At 39.0% G+C, this 7,148-nt stretch overlaps 1 pseudogene; it reads right to left on the bottom strand.

The window, feature by feature from the left end:
- Positions 1-764: 764 nt before the first annotated feature.
- LOC102492341 (ornithine aminotransferase, mitochondrial pseudogene) lies at positions 765-6,461 on the bottom strand (annotated as a pseudogene).
- Between the last annotated feature and the right edge of the window lie 687 nt (positions 6,462-7,148).

The following is a 7,148-nucleotide window of genomic DNA, read 5'->3' as shown; positions in this document are numbered from 1 at the left end:
CAAAAATTTGTGGGAAAATGAGATTAAAGGATAAGTTTACTTTGGTGTGAAAAAAATGAAATCTGCATTTATTTTTCTTAATACACATTTTCTGCAAACATTGTGATTGTGTGTTTCTCTCCCTCTTTCTCTCTATATGCAATATACATACACATACACACAGAATCACAATTCAAGAAATCTAGCAACCATAATCTTGAAGTCATTTATTTATTTTTAATCAAATGCAGCTTATTTATGGTCTCTATTTAAGGTGTACAACATGATATTTTAAAGTTTTTTTAAAGTTTCTTTTATTTCTTTTATGAGACAGAGACACAGACAGGGACAGACAGGTACCCTTTGCTGCTGCTTGCAATGCTCAATTCCTCTCTTCCTCGTTCCCAGCCTCCCAGTCAGCCAGGGCCACAGGTATGCAGAGGTTGGCCCAGTGTGTTCAAGTCAACTTGGGATCCAAATCTCGCTCCCCACATGATTCTCAGATTGCACAGCATTGCCATAAAACATAATATTTCACTATAGATACATGTATGAAGTGATTACTATAGTCAAGCAAATTATAGGTTGTTGGGAAAGCCATGATGTGTTTTCTATGCAGAAATTCATCATGACTTTCCCGATAGCCCAATAATACAGTCATTACCTCATATAGGTACAGTATTTTATTTTATTCAAATATACTTGAACTATACCAGAAAATTGCTAATCAGATATTAATATTAATACATAACAATATTCATGGCAGTTATAAAGAGTCTTCAGCACTAGGCCAAAGCCAGACCACATCTCCAAAGAGATGAAGGTGTTCCCCCAGAGTAGCATCTGATGAAGGTGATCTGTGTGTAGCCTAGCAGCACTGATGAAGATGGATGAGGCAGAACATTAACAAAGCGGTGAGTGGGCTGGGATCGTCTGCTCAGCATGAGCCAGCCTGAGTTGGCCCTATGCAGGAGCCCATCATGAGCACCACAGCTGTGCCTTCTTTCAAGGAACATCAGACCAATAATAACTTCAGTCCATGAAGAAAAGGTGAGCTGCCAAGCAAAGGCACCAAATCAGGTGTCCTCAGGGAAGACTTGAAAACACAGGAAGGACCAAGAATACCAGCACTAAAATAAATGTGACAAATAAAATGGAAATATTTCTTTTATGACAAAAATTACTAACACAGTACCAAAAAAAGGAGGGGAGATTGAAATTCTGAGTAGTCTTATATCTCTGACACAAAATGAATTTCTAGGTAGCTACATATAGAAGTCTTTATCAACCACATAGTGCTACAGCGAATGGACATAAATATTAATAGATAAATGATCACCATCTCTTACATAACTTAAAAGAGGTCACAGACCTGGAAGTGCAAAATTCTAAATAAGAGACAGAGATACTTTTTTAAAAATATGATATTTATTTGGGACATTGCAATGGAAAATACACTTGCCACAGTTAACTATGAGTGTATTCAAGGAGGTAAGAGGAGACACATTTTTTTTTAAAGAAAAATGAGGAGAGATCACCTCAGCTGTTCTGCAATGATTGTCTTTGGTAACAAAGGACAATAGCAAGGCTGGCATTCGTCCAAGGATGGACAAGCAGTGGCTGGACAGATGTCCTTGAAGAAGTATTTTCTGTGTAAAGTTGCAGTGGCTTTCACATAAGGTTATATGTGTGTGGGGGCGTGTTTAGTTTTCAGTTTTTATTTTTGCAAGTACCAAAGACTTTATATAAAGCTTTAAAGAGTGAAAACCTAAAACAAGCCAAGGGATCCCCTGATGTACAATGAAATTCTAATACATCCATATATGATTAAATAAATTAAAAATTACCAACAGAAAAAAGGATCCAAAATATTCTGTTTAGGTAAAAGAAAAACAGAAAAGTTACAGACACTGTGTATGTGTGTGTGTGTGTGTATATATTTATACATACATACATACATATACACATATGTATATATGCATGTATGCACATACACATATACATATGCATATATGTATATATACATTTGGAGAGGGTGGGAAAGGGCAGAGGGTCAGAATAGGGGTAAAAAGAAAAAAAAATATATATATATAAAACTAGAAATGGAAAATTATTGACGGTAATGTGCATGATTAAGCCACTATTCAGCATATTCTGGACAGGAAATCACATTTTGTATGCTGTGATGATACTTAGGGAATTAATGCAAATTAACTAATTAAAAAATGTTTCAGAAAAAAACCCCAGAAAACTGTTTTTCTTGCAATAAAAAAAATGCATCAAAAATACCTAAAAAAAAAAAAAAAAGATGTTATAACCATATTTTTTTTTTTGGAGAGGTTTTCGCTATAGGGCGCGTGCGCTCACCAGAAAGACAGAGAGATAGAAAGTGAGAAATCACCCCCCGGGGGGATGCCACACCACAATCCCTTCTTCTCCATTCTCCTCTTGGGATCTTGGGCATACACACACACACACACACACACACACACACACATATACACAATGTATTTTGCCATAGGTAGATTTTTTTTTTTTTTTGCCAGAGACAGAGGAGACAGTAAGAGGGAGCATGAGAAATCACTGTCCCCCCTCTCCCCCAAGGGGGGCTGGTCATGTCACAGTTCCTTCTCTTACATTCTCCTCCTGGGATATTGCGTGTGCATTTAAGCCCAGCATGATTCTCAAGCCACCTTTTCTGGGACTCAAACTGGGGTCTCTACCATGTGGAAATCTTATACCTTAACCACCATGCCAACTGCTGACCTCAAAGAGAGACCTAGTTTAAGCAGAAAGGTAACGAGTTTTCTTTTCTTTTGTTTTCTTTTTTTTTGGAGAGGTTTTTGCTATAGGGCACGTGTGCTCACCAGAAAGACAGAGAGACAGAAATGCAATCCTTCTCCTCCATTTTCCTCTTGGGATCTTGAGCATGCCCGCACATGTGCCTGGTGTGAATTTAAGCCGCCATGTCCGGGACTTGAACTGCGGTCGACTACATAGGAGTCCAGCGACATAGCCATTACGCTAACTACTTGTCCCAGTAATGCGTTTTCTTTGCATGGGGAAGTTTTCTATCATTGGCTCAGTTAAGGGTTGCCCTGCTAATTCAACTTAGTTATAGCATAAAGACCAGTTACATCTGTGTCTACCTGGTTTCATGACTGCTACACATAATCATGATTCTGTGTACTTGTCCTAAGTACACACACATGTACACACAATTTCAAGAGTAGGCTTGTTATTATTTTCTTTTAATTTTAAGTTTATTTCTTTTTTTTCCCCATGAGCAAGAGAGAGACAACACTACCAATGGCACTCCCAGCAGGGCGTCTATACTATGACCCAACCCAGCTTCACTCAGCTCCTGGTTATGGTACATATGTGCATGGCATACTCAGGGAGATCTCCAGACTTGAATCCAGAACCTTCCCACATGAGTTAGCCGTGCAGAGCACTGTATTTTATGGCTGTACCACCATCTGGCCCCAGTCTGGACTTGAAGTACTAATTCTTCGTTTGAAGCTGATTTATCCCAAAGGTCTTGTTCTCCCCTAAACGCTGTCTGTGCCTCTCAGTTGCTCCATCTCTTTCACCCAAGTTCTGTATGTCTTAATTCTTCATTTCTTTTTCTTCTGAGATCTCATATTGGGATGATCATTTCAAAACTGATTTGGTCCAAAAGTTTCTTCTTGCTCAAGCACCAAATTGTAAGCAAGTCATCCTTTGAACAGAAACATTAATGCCTGGTGCCAGCCGGGGGGCAGACACTGTATTGTTTTGAGAAGCTGACCTACGTGGGAGGGTTCCAAGTTCATGGCTTGGAGTGTGAGCCTCTGAGTGTGCTGGGTGAGCATGGGCATGAGCCGGGGCTGGCTGAAGATGTGGGAGAAGGACCCAGTGTGTGTACTGATGCTCTGTTTCTGTCTCTTGTTTATGGAAGAAATGAATTTTATTTTATGTCTTAACCATTTACTCATTCATTTAATCATCAAGAATGAGAGTCAACTACAATATTTTCAGATATACAAAGATTAAAAGAGTTTACCACCACAGTTCTTCATTAAAAAAAAGTTTGCAAGGGTGCATACCAGCGAGAATTAAAATGAACATAGAGAAACGAGATGCAATACAAGAAAGAACATGGCATATGAGGAACCACAGAAGGAAATATCCCTCCAATATGAATAACAGAAGAGGTTAAGAATATCTTTTAATATTAGGAGTTAGAAAGCTCCTTATTTTCATATTGCTTTTTAGTTTGGAGCATCCATTTGGGGGCATTTTTCTCTATTTATAAAATACTGAATCATAAATAATTTTTCATCCTATATATGTATTTCTAGAGAGAGAGAGAAACTTAAAATGAGATGGAGCTGAAGTTCATGAAGAATCACGATATAAGGGGCCAGGAGGTGGGGAAGTAATGCTGGCCCTGGGTTCGTGTGCATTGTAGGACCTCCTTAGGGGGCTGGGCACACTTGCACATGCCCCGATACAGGCTGGCTGAGATGGGGGTGGACCGGGGCATTGCGACTCTGTTGGGGGTGCCTGTCTCTCTTTCTCTCTTCCTGTTTCTCTCCCTTTCTCTCATAGAAGAAATAAATGACTAGACTTTAAAAAAAATCATGAAACTATTTCTTAGGCAAAAAGATTGACCTGAAGTTCATAAAGAATCTAAAACTCCATCTTAACATAAAAAATGTCACCAGTTAAATAAGTATGCGTATTTTAGTGTAATTTTTAAACCATCAAATTGAGAAGCCCATATTTTTAATCCCTTTACTGCCATGTGATGAGAGGAGGGATGCTATTTAATCTTCTCATGTGGCGGTAAAGAAAGTAGAGTTTATTAGTCACCAGTGAGCACAATTGTGAGCATTTATGCTATGTTTTTAAATTTTGTTTGTTTGTTTTGCTTTTAATTTGCCACAGGGCACATGTGCTTCATAGAGAGAGAGAGAGAGAGAGAGAGAGAGAGAGAGGGCAACAGGATAAACTGGAACAATTTATCTCCCTCTTTTTACACAAAACACAAAATTTTCTTGGAAATATGGTTCATCTTCTATTCTTACAGTCAGCAGCCACAGAGAAAGAGCAATCTCTGTGACTGAAATTGCAACCTATACCATGGTCGCTATCTATAGCTGCTGTGGTGAAGCCAGCATTACTCTGAATTGCGTCCAGTACAGCTCAAATAGACAAATTAGTCTGTTAAAGACTCTGAAGGCCTCTTGAATCTCATCCTGCTGGATCACGAGAGGAAGTGCAAACCTGCTGATGTCACCGTAGGTGGGCCCAGCCAGCAGTGCATTCTTCTGAGGTCATAGACACACCTTTCAAGAACATTGGGATCTCCAATAGCGATAACATTTAATCCTCCCTTTCCTCCTACAGCAGTTCCAATGTCAGGAAGTAGCTCATGGGTTAATTTCTCAATACAGAGCCCAATCCTCTGCCATGTTTTTCTTCCACAACTCCCAGGGCTGTGCTGGCTCTTGGGCAGCCTAGGGGATTGCCCCCATACATGGACCCATGTTGCCTTGGTTGAACGGTCAGCATTATTCATCATCATACAACACTGAAGATACAAGGTATAAGTCACCAGAAAGGGCTTTCCAAGGACTATTATCAGAACTGACATTTCATGTTCAACAGCCAGCAGTGTACCTGTTCTGGCCAATCCTTTCTGTATTTATCAGCCATAAACAAAAACTGGCATCTGGTATAGAGTTTGCACACTCTCACGAGGTCACTGGTCCTGGGGAACACCAGCTACACTCTGAACTGGTTCTACCATAAACATAGCAACATTCGGATCCTGAGGAACAAACTTTAATGCAGGTTGGTCATTATATGTAATGATTTCAAAGTCTGGCATAAATGGTCCAAAACCATAACTAGTTGGGTCTATGGAACTGGAGCTAGCAGACAATGTTCTACCCCCAAAGTAGATAGCTACAAAATCAATATTTGCCTTGTATTTCTGAATACTCTTCATGGGATAGTCCTGTTGATGAGCAAGTTTTCAGGCAGTCTCTCCAGCCTCCATGCCTACATTCATAGGAAGAAATTCATGGAAGTTGAAAAGTTTAGTTATGTACTGCTCATCTTCACCAAGTACATTATAGAATGTCCTGGATGTTAAGATCAATGTGTCTACCTGACTCTTCAGAGCATTGACCATCCTGGAGTCAGAATGCCCTTGGTTGACAATACTGTAAACACTCAGAAAGTCCAATTGTTCTTTGCCTTCAACATCACATGCATAAATACATTTTGTTCTCTCTGGGGATGCTGGTAAAGGATGGTTAGTTGTGCACATCATATTTATATGCCTATTAAACATATAATCAGAAGATGTAGGTCCTTGCACTGGTTCTTCTTTTTTTCTTTAGTTGAAACAGTTGTAGCAGAGGACACTGAAGAATTAACTCCACAGGAAAGCACCGCAATGGTTTGCAATGTGCTAGTTTGGAAAACATCATGTCCTTCAAGCAAGTAAACCATGGATGTGAAGTAAAACTGGATTTTAAGAAGGTAAGATATGCAGTGGCAAATATAAGAAGTCATAAGTCACTGAGAAAAAGGGACCTACTGAATTCAAGAGAATTTACTGATGCTCAAGGTTTGCAAAGGAATTCTAAGGATGAGATTTTCATGTTGAAGGTTCTGGTAGGCCCAATTCCTTCACACTATATAATTAGCCTGTACATTGGTATCAGATGAATTCCTACTTCCATAATTTTTTCATTTGGACAAAGGCTGACGGTGATGGGTAGAGACACGTGGTGCTGATAGACTGAAGCGAGTTGTGATTCTTAAAGAGTCTCTTTTGATCGTTCTTGTTATTGTGAAATTGCTCATAAGAGCCTTTCCTTGGTATTTTATTTCTTCCTTTCTTCTTTTCTCCCTTCCTTCTTTCCTCCAGAGTTTGGCACAAGGGATTCTATTTTGATACTGACAACTTTCACAAAAGTAAAATTTAATTATAATAGTTCCAAAAAGAAAATCTTGTAGTAGCAAAGATATCTAAACATAGAAAACATAAATCATAACATTTTAAAATTGATAAATTTTTATCAAAAAACATTTTCTCTTTGAAAGATTCACTTATAAAAATGAAAAGGTGGGACCAACAGATGGCATAGTGGGTATGTCACTGAACTGGA

Source organism: Tupaia chinensis, unplaced genomic scaffold, assembly GCF_000334495.1.
Source record: "Tupaia chinensis unplaced genomic scaffold, TupChi_1.0 Scaffold000549_1, whole genome shotgun sequence".
Taxonomy (NCBI): domain Eukaryota; kingdom Metazoa; phylum Chordata; class Mammalia; order Scandentia; family Tupaiidae; genus Tupaia; species Tupaia belangeri.
This window is presented reverse-complemented; position numbering and strand designations above follow the sequence as displayed.